This window comes from Seriola aureovittata, chromosome 3 (genome assembly GCF_021018895.1).
Source record: "Seriola aureovittata isolate HTS-2021-v1 ecotype China chromosome 3, ASM2101889v1, whole genome shotgun sequence".
NCBI lineage: Eukaryota > Metazoa > Chordata > Actinopteri > Carangiformes > Carangidae > Seriola > Seriola aureovittata.
The window spans coordinates 23,088,411-23,102,659 of NC_079366.1; the positions used below are offsets into that span (position 1 = coordinate 23,088,411).

The 14,249-nt window shown below is 39.5% G+C and overlaps 1 protein-coding gene across 2 annotated transcripts in view; it reads right to left on the reverse strand.

Annotated features, from left to right (window-relative positions):
* fbxw7 (F-box and WD repeat domain containing 7) overlaps positions 1–12,256 on the reverse strand; it is a 109,861-nt gene extending 97,605 nt beyond the window's left edge. For both annotated transcript variants that reach the window (XM_056368899.1, XM_056368890.1), the window contains exon 1: positions 11,785–12,256. The gene's annotated coding sequence lies outside the window, so the exon portion shown is untranslated. The remainder of the gene's footprint in view (positions 1–11,784) is intronic.
* Between the last annotated feature and the right edge of the window lie 1,993 nt (positions 12,257–14,249).

Consider the following 14,249-nt stretch of genomic DNA (forward strand, 5'->3'; position numbering starts at 1 on the left):
TAATACAATGTAGCCTACTGAATCCTCAAACAGAACAATGACAGAGTTTTTGATTGAATTGAAAAAAAAATGGTTAGCTTGGTTTTGGCCTTTAGAAACTGTAAATCATTAGCATGGTAAATTCCTACCATTAAAAAAGGTGCACATTTACGTGTGAAACTATTATTGTGCAACACTGCAGTCAGTCACACTATTAATCCCATTTACTGGTCTCAAAAGATTTTTGGAAACAATAGAAAAGGACAGACAATGCAGAGTGTGCCAGCAATAGACACCAGCGTAGTGGGGAAAAGACAAGGACAGGATGCTACAGTGACCCTTTTTCTGTGGAATTTAGAAATTAGTAATTATGTCAGTGGTTCTCCATCCTTGTCCACAGAGGAGAGACACTCACTGGTTTTCCTTCAAGGCATCTAATCAAGGACTAATTCAATATTTTAATATTAATAGAAAAATCAGCAATATGCTCTTTTCAGTGCATCGGTGTGTATGCCACTGATTCACCTCTATCATTCGTGGCTTTGTCCTTCCTGACTCCTTTTGGGCTGATGAAATGCTAATTACTAATTTGCAGCTATTCAATACAGGGCTCCGCTGATGGGTGATGATCTCAGTGATCGACAATCATCAGAGCGATCGCCAACAGTTTATGCCTGTGCCACAATATTTGGCTTGTTTTCCGATTTCAACACCAGTGCACACATCAACCAGTTGACTGTCACTGAAGTGCTGTTTGATGGGTGTAGTTGCCACGCTGCGATTAAACACAGCAGAGGAGACCAATAGACAGCCAGAACAAATCCCTTAGTTTTGTTTCTTTGTCTGATGTATTATAAAGGTTGTAAACAGAACCTTTGGCTCAACAAGGGTCAAGTCAACAGGAGAAGGCAACTTCACATAGTCACAAGATGACAATCTGACTACAGATAAGATCGCCTAACACTAATTTCCCCATTCTATTTACACTTAGCCTACAGATAACGCAAAGGTAATCCTGATCTGGTCAGCATTTCTGTTTCTTCATCTAATAAATTGCTACCTACAAACTTATTGTCTATCTACAAATCAATGCACTTGTAGAGAGAATCTCTTAAAATCTAATATTTATTAAAGACATTCATATTTGTGGAAACAATTGTGATCATTTTTCATTTTGCAGAAATGATTAAAAAATAACTTAGCCGGAAAACCACATATTAGTTGACTCATCATCAAAGACAGAGCACTGATTATGATGAGTTCAACAGTCCCTGATCAGGAAGGAACACATTTATTTCACACAGTATTTGGTCCATACAAATGAAGGCAACAGGCTATCACATGGGAAAAATATGTCGATCAGAGGAACCCCGCAATTGCTGGTGTCCTCCAATTCTTTCAAAATTGGAACACAGTATTTGGTAAATTATGGGAAGACAGTCACTAGGCATAAAGTTGAGTTATATTTTTGAATCAACCCTGCCATGCCATTAACCTTGCAAAGACAGCTGAATTCCCCGCAAGTGAGAATCCATCTTTCCAGACTCCAAGCTATTTGCTTGTGGTCGAACCACAGCGGTCAGGCCAAACCGCATCCTATGAGGGAGGAACTACTGACAGCTACAGGTATGTCTTGGGTGTGACAACAGCGAAGGGCTACTGTTCATTAAGGCAGTTCCTAAAGAAGTTAGCAAGAAGAGCAAAGAATGGCACTGAAGGCCTTTCTCTGTGGAAATAGATGTTTTCGCTCTTCTCCTTGCTGGCTTCGGCAAGAGTTTGATTTACCAACTGGTTATACTGGTAGTGAAAAAACTGGGATGAATGCAGAATCTAATTGGTTGAAGTTAGTGGTGATTGAGGGTGACAGACATATGGCTCATCTAATCACCTGCAAAGTATTTTTTGAAATCACCTGTCCTTTTCCCAATAGTTTTTAACGAAGACTTCACAGATGGTTCTGTGTAACAAACCATCTGGCACATCGGGTTATCACGGTATGGGACCAGTTCAGAGAAATAGAGTTTGAGAGTTTGTACTGATTGTCCATTTCTCCAAACCTTAGGTCCACACTGCCCCCAATATTCAGTGTGAAGGAGCAGATGAATAAGAGCACTCAAGCGATCACAAATTGTGGAAACTAAATTTAAGCACTGCAGTAACACAATCTTATAACAACCAACACCAGACAAGGACTTGTAGAAATCCACAAAGTGCATTACCAGATAGTAACATATAAATCCAGGCTCTGTGAACAGTTTAAAGGTTCGCTCATGAGATTTCTAACAACGTCCTCTTGGGCCATGAGACAGTGGGGGACCCCTGACCAGGCTTGTAAGAGAAGCCTCCATTCACAAGGACAGGCGTTTCCATGCCAACAGGACCTCCGCTGGGAGAGGCCTCCTTTTTCATCCTGCACCTCTGCTGCAGTCTTAGAGAAGGACTGGTGGGCATTTGAGAGGGAATGAGTTGTGGGTGGCAGTGAAGAGATGCAATTGTGTTAAGGCATGATGGAAAAAGGTCTGAGCTGAAAACCCCAGAGCCTCCATGTAGTCTGTGATAGAAAATCACACCAAGACTGGAGATAGGTCTGCGTGCTGGGGAGCTAGAAGGGGATAGAAAGGTAAATTTAACCAGCCAACATTAAGTTATATAGATTTTTATTACCTATTGATATTCACTCCAACCAATGTCTGCACACCACCCAGGTACAGCAAAACCCTCTACAGCCTCACTCACCAGGCATACCAGGACAAATCCTGGTGAGCTGCCACAACTTTGTCCGTGGACCATAAATCCATAAAGTTTTTACCCGCCCTGTTGTATCAATCTCTCTCTAATGGCCCTCTCTGTGTGCGTGTGAGAGCGTGCAGTCTAGTCCGAGACCAGGCTCAGCCAAAAGAAGACAGAATGTGGTCACTGTCCAACAGGTGAGGTTGAGACAGAGATGCACTTCCTCCTAAAATGTAAATCATTCAGTGAAATAAGGAACATTTACTTTGACTAGGGAAGGTCTGCTCTTTGTAAGAACACTGTCCCATTACATGTTCCTGTAAACACAGCGAGCGAAAGATACTGGTAATGATACTAGAACTACTAAAAGTCTGCTTGTTCTACACCACAGTATCAAGAAATAAAGGAAGTGTCCTTCCTAGGACAGGATTAAAAAAGTCTCTGCTATCCATATTCTACCTTACCATAATTTTGGACTATAATATTATGACATTTTTTGTCCCAAACTGCTACTTCCTCTTGTCCCTGCACTATGTCACCCAGCGTTCACACTATGGTCCACATCCAAGTAATATCCCTGAGAGATTCCTCTCTGTGCTCATTAACCAACTCAGAGCTACATGGCACAGCACTGAATTATTAACATGCTCCTTGTGCCTCACAGAAACAGAGCAGAGGGCCATTCACAACTGTAGAACACACCCACACTCTGCTATAGCTGCTTGTAAATCTCCAGTAAAACCTCAGTGAGTGAATTCAAACTTATCAAGAAAGCATTTTAAGAAAGCTAGGAATCAAATATAACGTAACATGAGTAAGTAAGTCTGGTAGAGAACAAGGAACATACATTGAGCGTATTGGATAACCACAGGGCATGAGAAGTGAATAAATTATCACATAGAAATTAATGTCTTAATGAAGGTGCGAAGAGAGACATTTTAAATTCCACAGAAAGAGGTCTCACATTGAAATTGGACTATATTAAAACACTGACAACTCAACATGAAACCTGACCTAAGCCTTACCTTTATTAATATGTCTGCACAGGTTTGGCGCTACAGAATATTATCTGACTAATATCTGAAAACCTTCTCCTTCATAAATGTTTCCAACGACACGGTCTCCCTCCGGTATTCAACCACAACCCCATGATTTCTGTCCTAATGCTTCAACAGTGGCAATAGCCATTAAATGCAAGGTTTGGCTAAATAACAGTACTTCAGGGATAAGACCAAATGCTACATATTATAACAAGGTTTATTATATTTTTCCCCAATTTGTAACTAGCATGTATCAACATCCCACACCTTCAAATTGACTCAGGTGATATCAAGCCAGCATCATGTCTGAGCGAAAAAGCTAAAGCTAGCATTCCTTACATTCATGTGGCTATGTGGCAACAGCAACAGTGACATGGGGGACTGTCAGGTAGACTGGTACTAGACCTCAGATCTGATACCAGGCCATGAAGGACCAGTATGACTGTACAAAAAAAATTATTCATAGAATTACCACCTCACAGTTGTATGCCTCCAACAACCAGTCAAGCTGCAGGAAATATGGTCACAATATCTCCCTCTGTTTCTGAGTTAGAGCATTGAATAATGGGAATAATGGTGTTTTGCAGAACATTATGATGTCAAAAATATGTTTTGTGAGGTCAGTGACCTTGACCTTTGACATTTAAATTTTAATCAGTTCTTCTTGAGTCCAAGTGAATGTTATATAATACTATAGTAATAAACATAATACGGCGATGGCTGTCAACAGCACGGAAGCATAAAAGCAAAATAATAGGTATGTAATTTTATAGGCTCGTACAGGCTTTTTTTCCCCAGTAATTACCTTAAACTTTTGTTACTCCCTGTAACATCTCCAACAACAGGATGCTGATTTTGTGTTCCTGTTGCAACTAGCTCGGTAAGTTGAGTAAAAACATAAACAAGGAGAGTTTGAGAGCATTCAAGTGTTTCTTCGGGGATCGGTGTGAATATAAAAGCCCTGTCATGCATTGTAATATCCAAATGTTTGACCTGCTTACAGTCTAATCATTGTTTCTGAACTCCTTGATGTTGTCCACTCTTGTTCCAGAGTCCTACTTAATGACTTTCTTAAAAAAAAAAAAAAAAAAAAAGAAAGAAAAAGAAAGAAAGAAAGGAAGAGAGAGGGAGAGAGACGGGAGATCCCTCTTTCTTCAAGGTGACTTGGACCTCCCCACAGAAAAGCCCTTTAATTTCCTCTTTCCTTGATCTCACTTTCTCTCAAGTGCCTCTGCCCACACACAACGCTAACAGCAGGCTGGACTTTTGTAGAGCCTACTCATGTAATATTTGTTTCTCCTCTTCATTCTTATTTGCACTGTTTTATTTCCTTCTCCGTTACCCTGTTTACTAACACAAGTTTCTACACTCTATTCTTCTTGCCTTTACTTGCTCCTGCTCTTTTTCCAGGCTTTTCCCCACTGAATCCCCCTCATCTACCTTTCTATCTCTTCTCTAATCCTCTCGCCCGTCTGTCTTTCACAATCCAATGATTGTCTGAATTTGTTAAATTTGATGAAAAAGGATTCAGGTAGCTGAGAATAAATGGCACATGTTTAACAAGACATGACAATATCACTTCCCACTTTGAGTCTCTCATCTAAATTCAAACACTACAACTAAAGCATCCCCTAACCACTTGAGAATCTAACCCCACACAGTAACACTGGCTTGTACTCTCTCTCAAGCCTCTCTACCTGGAAGAAATCCTCAAACTCATTTTGACCATTACACCTAACTTGTGCCTTCAATCCCTTCCCTTTTCTACCCTCTGGACTCTTTAAACTATCATCATCAATTTCTCAATCCCTCAATCCAGCTGATGTCACAAATCACTCATTATCTTCTTGCTCTCTGACCAAATGTGCCAGTATCTCTCCTTAAACAGTGTTTCGGTTCCCAAAGGACCTGGATGACTGCCCATTCTGGTCAGACTGCACTCACTGCATTACTAAAGCACTCCACTTCAACACAGAAGCTTCTCTCTTCATTCCTCATTCTTCTAGTCCTTTTCAGTGCCTCCAACACCGTCACCCAGACGGTTCCTGCCATCTTTGTTGACCTGGGGGTATTTCTAATGTGTGGCAGGAAACTTCAACATCTAAGCTGCCACTGCCTCTTCTAGCTCAGATGAAGAAATGCTTTATGTTGAAACGTTGCTTGCAGCCTGTTATTAAAAAAAAACAGGTGCTCCAGGTCTCATCATTCAAGATCCTGCCTCATTTGTCCCTTCTGTTGAGGCACCGGTTTAAGCTCTTAGTATGCTAAGATACACATAACCCTGCATCCTTAGCAGGTATTCAGTACATTTATTCCAAATGTACTGTCATGGTTTGCCTCCTTAAAACTGGATGGCACTGAAGAGTTATTACACAGTTCATTTACATGAAAATACACTACAGAGCAAAATCACAGCAGTATAGCTTGAAAGCATCAACACAATAGTGGGAAAGGTAAAATTCATGCCCTGGATCACCAGAAACGAACTGCTCAAATATGAGGCACCTACACAGAGGAAAGTGAATTTGGGGGGATTTTATTAACCTTACTTGAACAGTCCATGTGTCACCGAGATATAAAATCTATAAGTGGCTATAAGTGTAAAAGTGCTTAAAACGCATATAATCCCAACATCCCTGGTTCAGTATCTCAGCTTTGTTGCAAGTAGGACTGCACCCCCGTTACCATTTTTCCAAGTTGAGACTCTCGAGTCACCGGTTTAAGCCAAACATTGGGCACACAGTGAAAGACACAAAAAAGTGGGCATCCTGGTGGTAGTTCTGTTACAAAAGTGCACCACAGAGCATCTGTTAGCCAAAGAGAAGAACAGCAGTAGAAGCATCTACTTAACAAACATTTAACATCGGAGCAGCAAACAGAGGTGAGTCGTGCTGCTCTCCAGTTCCATCAACCTTACTCTGTTTCCATTACAGCATTAGTTTTGTAGTTAGGTCATTTTGAGACGAGACATGGTCTGGAAAAGTTGGTAGTCATGCTGTTATCCTGCCCGGACAAAAAAAAAGTGGAGTGATGTGACTGACAACATGAAATTCGACTCGCTTCTCAACCCATGATTCAAATCTTCAACATTTGTTTGACCTGATTGCAAGCTTCCTCATATTTTCTGTTTGTCTTTACAATCTACTGTCAATAAAGGCAACAGAAAAACACTTGAATTTTGAAATCTGTCAGCACCCTCCCAAGGCCTGCAGTAGAGTTAGCAGTGATGGGGACCACAGCACAAAGAAATCTAGTGTTTTCAATCTGATGAAAACAGAGGAGAGATCCTAAGAACCTTTTACATGGTTGCAGTTTCCCCATTTTCCCAATAACCCAAGATTAAATGATACATTTCATAACTGGGTTAGCATTCAGAGGGATAATGCGGTTGCCTGTAGGAAATTTCTTATCAGCAACCTCAAAAAAGTTTGTGAAACAGTGCTCGTCAGTAGTTATAAGTCTCACCAAAGAATGTAGGTTACAAATGTGCTTCTAATTGTTTTTCATTATACAAAGTTCAGTGTAGAGCTACCAAGGCCAGTCTTGTCTCTAAGAATGCATAACACCTGACCACTGCCCACTATTTACACCCTTAATAACCAATCTCACTCTGGCCCCCTTCATGTTTTGTCAATATGCACTTCAAAGCCAGGAAATCTCACTGTCCATATGAAAATGGTTTTAGGAAGCCCTGAGGTCAGTAACACAGCAACAGTCTCAGTACTGTGGGAATGTGAAGCTTTCTGCAAACAAAGTCTAGGATACCCCTCATCTCTCAGTCTCCAAGGCCTTGCAGCAATAATCACAGCCAGAAAAGGGTATTTCATCACACTGATCCATGTGAACTGAAACTATGCCATTCTTGTCTCAATATTGTTGAGATATCTTTGTACTTGCCTTCTCTAGTCCTCACTATTTATGCCTCAATCATGAAGATGGAAGAACACACATGTCTCACGCAACTCCATGCATTAAATTGTTTGCAAATAAAGGATTAAATAATCGCTAATGGTGTAAGCACTTTCAAAAGGGGTACATGGAGTGCATTTTAACTCATATGGTAAAAGCAAGAAACAACAAAATGAACATCCTCTTTTACAAAATGTTCATATCTGCTCATTATTTGTCTAGTTCATCTGTTCTACAGCCTGTCATTTTAATGGCTGTGGCACCATGGGCTGTAGCAGAAGCCATACAATCTGTAATCATCAGTCCTTTATATAAAGGACTATATGAAGACATTTACGTTTACTGTCATATAAGGCAACAATAGCATTAAACCCACACATCTGGGAAGCTAGAAGCTGCAAATGCTGACATTTTTACCATACAGTGTGTAATAATCAGTTCCATCTTGGAAAACTTTTGTTGTAAAGACTTTATGACAGGATGCAAAGCCATCAAATACTGGACCATGACCAGAACAACAATACTGGATAATGGCAGTGTACGTGCCTGAGCAACATATTAATATTTGACATCAATGCAGGAGGAAAAGTCCCCACACTTACAGAAAAATCTCTCAAATTTTCCACAAATATTCCCAAAGTTGAGGTCATTTAACAGCCCAACTGTCTTATCATGAAGGTTCACAGCCCTTCACGGCAATTTCAAATATGCTTTCAATACAATGCTGCTTTATCAAGCTAAAGGCAAAACGGAACAGGCTGAACTCCAGGAAACAAATTGGTTGTTTTCTATTGGCTTTAAAATCAAATAAAACTGACTAATTTCAAGTTACTGTGACGAACATTTTCTCCTCAATGGATCTATTCTATAACCCTTTCTAAGGGCATGCTCACATATACGGCACCTAATTTCAGACAAAATTAGAGTCTATATTCATATTGAGTAATTTGTTATCCAGGAGTAACAGGTATGATAGATTAGAACCTTTTTTGGGCTGTCCAGAAACCATTTCATCTATTACACAGATGCCACCCAAAAAGTATTTTTTCACGTTGCCTACAGATTAATAGATTTACTAAGTTATGGTCAAAATGGGTATCCTACATAATATGATCACGGCCACACTTTATGGTGTTAATAAACTAATTGACCCTTGGTTGTTTGTCTGTTGGTTGTATGCATATTTGTGTATGTATGTTGTAAAGAAAGTGTGTACAAACTTTTGACTGGTTGTGTATAAATTTCTTGCCTTCTTTTCTGTCTTAAAATTAAAATAACTTACTGGATTGTCTCCCAACATGTTAGTGCACACCCTGGTTATTATACATCCCTTTTTTTCAAATGTGAAATAGTTATGAGAAATTCTATTAGATATATTTTGTCTATAAAAAAAAAAAAGGAAAAAAGACATTGAGATGGGAAGGTTTCTAGGCTATGCTGTTAATTTGCAAAAGACTTAATACTTTCTAACTGCAAGGATATTTCTTTATAATAATTGGTGAAATGTTCTCAATTATCCTCTAAATAAAGAATTGCAAAAATAGAGCAAAGATAAACCCTACCTTTAAGCTTCTTTCAGCTTTTGTTGACACTGTGTCAGAGAGTTGTTGACTTAATGCTATAGTTTTTTTTAACTCTTTACACAGAAACCCATTTGTAAAGTCATCTATGTAGAAAAAGCCTTGCTTAAGTAGATGCTTTTGTAATTTGATAAGTAAATAGTAAAGTATCTGTCTATTGACTGTGTGTTAACAGTTGGATTCTGTGGTTAGCCTCTGCATTACATTGATCTTGTGCATAAAAGAATACCCTCTCCATAGTTGCACTTTTATCATCCATGTGATTAAAAACATTTACAATTTCTTCCCCTGAGGATGATGTTTGCAATGTATGACTCTTATTACATTATCCTTAAAGCCACTAATCAAAATACAAAACATAACTGACAGAAAAAGCATTATCTGTTACTTACTGGTTCCTTTCCTGCTTATTACAACTTTTCTTACCTAACATGAAGACGACCAGTTAGCTGTTCCAATCACAGCCAATTAATAAAAACACTCACCGCAGATTTACAGGTCTTGAGAAGAAAGGCAGGCTAACTTGACATAATGTTGTCTGGTCAAAAGAAAATTTAGCCTTGATCCAAGATACTGCTTTCAGTCTTGACTTCAGGACCAAGAGATAGCTGTTTTTAACCTTGCTATCTTTAAGATGGACTCAGACCTGAGAGGTCAAGTGAATGCAATTACGAAGCAGTTGGATTCTCCTTGAATGGAAATAAGTGCCACTAGTCTATAACCCTGTACTGGCTGTGCATCTCAATCAGTCCAAATATGTCATCCGACCTGCCTTAACAACCGTCTACCCGACCTAAAACAACATATGGTCAACTTAGGGAAAATTAGGATGTGGAAAGGAGTGAAACTGAAACTTTGTTTCTTATGTAATGCATTTTCTATGAAATTCAGTTGTTTAGCAGTGATGTGGTATGATCAGTTCCAAGTCTTGAGTCTGTAAATATACACCCACGGGTTTGGCTAACCTGATATGAATGGAGGAGGACAATTCAGGTTGAAAGTGAGTGCCTCCCATTAGTCTAGTCTCAGTTGTAAACATCACATCCCGGTGTTAGAAACCTTTTTGACCCCTTTTAAGAAACTTTTCATACCTGAATATATTACCTGAAGTACTCCAACAGAAATCAGGATACTGTGGCATTTATATACCTTATCAAGTTTCTCACTCTCTGTCCGTGTGCCAGTGCATGTACTCAAACTCAACTCAAACTTATGATTTAGATTATGAAGAAAAAAGAAAGTTATGGTAAAAATTATGTAATGATGAGCTACATACTGAACTAAAAGTTGGTCTGGTTCATCCTCCAAGTTGAGGTAACATAGTCGGTATATACAGAACAGGTTTGCTGGATGTCAAGGACTCGCAGACATGCAACCGTGTTTATCTATGTCCTACAGCTGCAACTAACAATTATTGTGATGGACAACTATTATTTAATTGATTAAACATACAAAACATGTTAAAATTCACTTAGCTGAACTTGACTGCTTCAAATGTCATGTTTTGTTCAAACAGAAGTCCAAAAAAAAAAAACCCCAAACATTCTGTTTACAGTTAAAAGACAAAAAAGCAGCCAATATATGCATTTGGATGAACAAAGTGGTCAGTGGATATAGGTGATTCCTGACTAAATATACAGTCAGTTGCCAGTTTATAAGGGACACTGGTTTCTACAATATTTTGTCGACCATACTGACATCAAAGAGGGCAGATTAAACAAGACAAACACCCTTTAGTAAAACACAATACAATGTAAAACCAGCACAGACAATAGCCTCCAAAATGGAACAATGAAACATTTACAAAAGGTGGGACTTTGTGCCTATACCTAATAAACTGGACAATCCAAAATTGCTTCAACTAGAACTTCTGAGAGAGCAGAATGTTACACCTGTGACTTAAAGTCAAAGTAGTTTTGTGAATCCATTTGGTCTTCCTAAATCTCAAGTCTTTCAACAACCCATAAACAGTGCTGATTGTCATTATCCTGTTAATTGGATTTATCCAAGTAAAGCCACAGAACTAAGGCATAAAGTAACTTCGTATGGGATCAGCCTGCATATGACACATTATACCCTGAACAGCAGAGCATAATTAACTTGCTAAATTGCGCCTACACATTCTTTTTGGACACTATGACCAGATTAAATAAAATCCACGCTTGTTCCGTCTTTTAATCAACGTGTTGCATGGGCATTAAACTCCTCGCACTTTACAGCTTTTAGCTCAGTTTGTGCAGCTTGTTTAAAAGACTCGGTGTTAGCAACCCGAGTGATCCAACACAGTTAAACAAACTCTTCCAGGTTAAATTCGCGCAAGTAACATTCCCACACGGTGCGTTCAGCTACAGCGAGTTAAAAGATCCGACTTCAACTTCTTTCAGCTCGATAACAAGCTCCACATCACCGCTAGCAATGCTAACTCGGCTAACCAGCGAGCTACATGTTAGCTGGCTAATGCTAGGCCGCTTTCCCACTGGTACATCACAGCATTGCAATATTTCACAGTTGTGATCCTGCACTTTGTGATTTTACACAATGTTTACCTCAGTAATGTGAAGCTGGACAAAGGTGGCGGGCCTCCCCCGGGGGCTCCTTCTGGTCGTGTATCCAAACCGAGATATGCTAAGGAGCTTGATGAGGCTAATGCTGGAGGCTCCGCTGAGGTATGTTACGCTCCTGCTTTCGTCTCTTGGTTTCCCACCTGCAGCAGCGAGTGTTTGCAGGCAGCTACCAGCAGCTACCGCGTTAGCACCGTCAGCTAACTAGCCTCTACAAGCCGAGTACGAGTAATGCTAACTGGCTAGTAGCTTAAAACACAGCTAACGTGAGCCGCTCTGTCAAACTGACGCCTGTGTCCGTCCACCTCTTGACTCTGTTCCTTCACTGGGCGCCGTATGATGGCCTCCGACCATTACAAGAGGGAAAACACATCCACGGAGACCAAATTTTTGCTGTTCACAGCCTTCTCTACACCCGCCAGGTTCGCTCGTCTCCGGACTCTCCACCGACTAGTGTCGCAACATGATGATGGCACGTTTTTGTTTGCTAGTGGGCGCTCAAATGTGATGTCATAGCATGCTCCCAGGTGTGTTTAGATAATAAAGCTAAAAATCACGTTAGAATAAAACGTCTGACCAAAGTTTTAAGTGAAACGACAACTGTAAGTTAAATGAGTAAATGGTCAATATCAACAAAATATTAAATAAAAACATTCTTGTGTTTATGTTACCCAGAATTTTAAATGTACTATTTTTAACCTTCATGGGTATACAGAACGAATATGGTAATGGCCATGTTTTATTACTATTACTTCACTTATTGATTCCAATATAATTTACCTCTTTCTTTGTCCATCCAATTAATTAGTGATGGAATTGGAATTGTAAATCAGCCAGTTGTGGTAGCTGTGCAAAATCATGCAGGTACACTCAGATAACTACTCTTTACAACTGTGTTGCATCTTATAGCGCTCTACGCATCCAACCTTGAGGCAGATGGGCCACAACAACGGAGGACCAGGTTGGGTTCCACTCCTGTCAGCCAAAAACAGAAATCTGAGGCTGCAGTGGACACAGGCTCACCACAACTGAGGCTGCTGAGGCACACAGATGGTTGGGTCAGAATTTGGCATCAATAGCATGAATCCATGGACCCAACCTTCCCTGTGTCAACAGCCAGGCTGGTGGTGGTAATGTAATGGTGTTGGGAATATTTTCTTGACACACTTTGGGTCCCTTAATACCAATAAATCATTGTTTGAATGCCACAGCCTGTCTGAGAATTGCTGCTGAGTATTGCACAATTTACCATCTTCTAGCATGATAATGCACCATGTCACAAAGCAAAAGTCATCACGAACTCGTTTTTCTTGAATATGACAGGGAGTTCAGTGAACTTCAGTAACCTCTTCAAAGTGCATTACAATGAAAACAGGCATGATGAATTAAAATAGAATTAAATAAGATTTTAAGTCTTACATAAAAAAAAAATTTTTATCCTCAACATAGCTGTTTGAGCAAAACAAACTAGATTATCTCTACAGAGTTCAAAATATTTACAAATGTTTGTTATTTTCCTTCAAGACTTTATTTAAAATTGCATAAAAACAAAATGTATAATTTATGTTTTGAACTTCAAGATTGAAAATTTAGTTTGTTTCTTCAGTATTCTTGCCCTATTATTGTTATCATTATTATCATTGTTATGTTACTATATTGTATGAGCTTTGGTTTTACCATTTTTTTTACTTCTTTTTTTATGACAAATGGAAACTGAAAATATATTATAATCAATAAAAAAAAACACAAGGGGAGAGGCTCCAAATCCAAATTTGCATGGTGTGTCACAAATCGTGCCAGATGAAAACATGAAAACCTAAACCTAATTCTTCCCAGCATATTGAGCCTTGTGTATTTATGGACAAAAAAAACTAGGTGGATTAGTGTCCTCCTGCTCCTGCTGCTGCTGCTGCTGAAGTTAGCCCTACAGTGCCAGCTATGGTTAGTTTTGGCTCATGGTCATTTTCATGCCCTGTATCTGGATCCTCCAGGGAAAGTCTGAAACCCTGAGATATCACTAAGCACCAAACATGCGATCCTGAGAAGTGTGGAATTGCAGCTGGCATCCAGTCAATGAAAACTGAAAAGCAGACCCTGGAAACAAAGGATGGCTGTAAATATCCTCACTTTGTTATTAAACACACTCAAATAAAGGTTTGACAGCTGCTGTAGCTGTATGTGCTTTTAAGGAAATTGCTTCTGAAAGTGATTCCTCACAAACATCTGAACTCCTGTCTGGAATTTTCTATGATTTCTCTGCCTGCTGTTTCAGTCGTTTTGTCAGTGAAGCTAAACACTTTTAATGAATTATAATGGATATATCTGAGTGTTGTATGTGTTGACGGCAGGGCTGGAGCTAGGATGTCAGAAATGCTGAGCTCATATGTTAATATTTCCACAAACTCACACCACAGCAGATGATTTAAAAGAGACCTGGAAATCATTTGTAA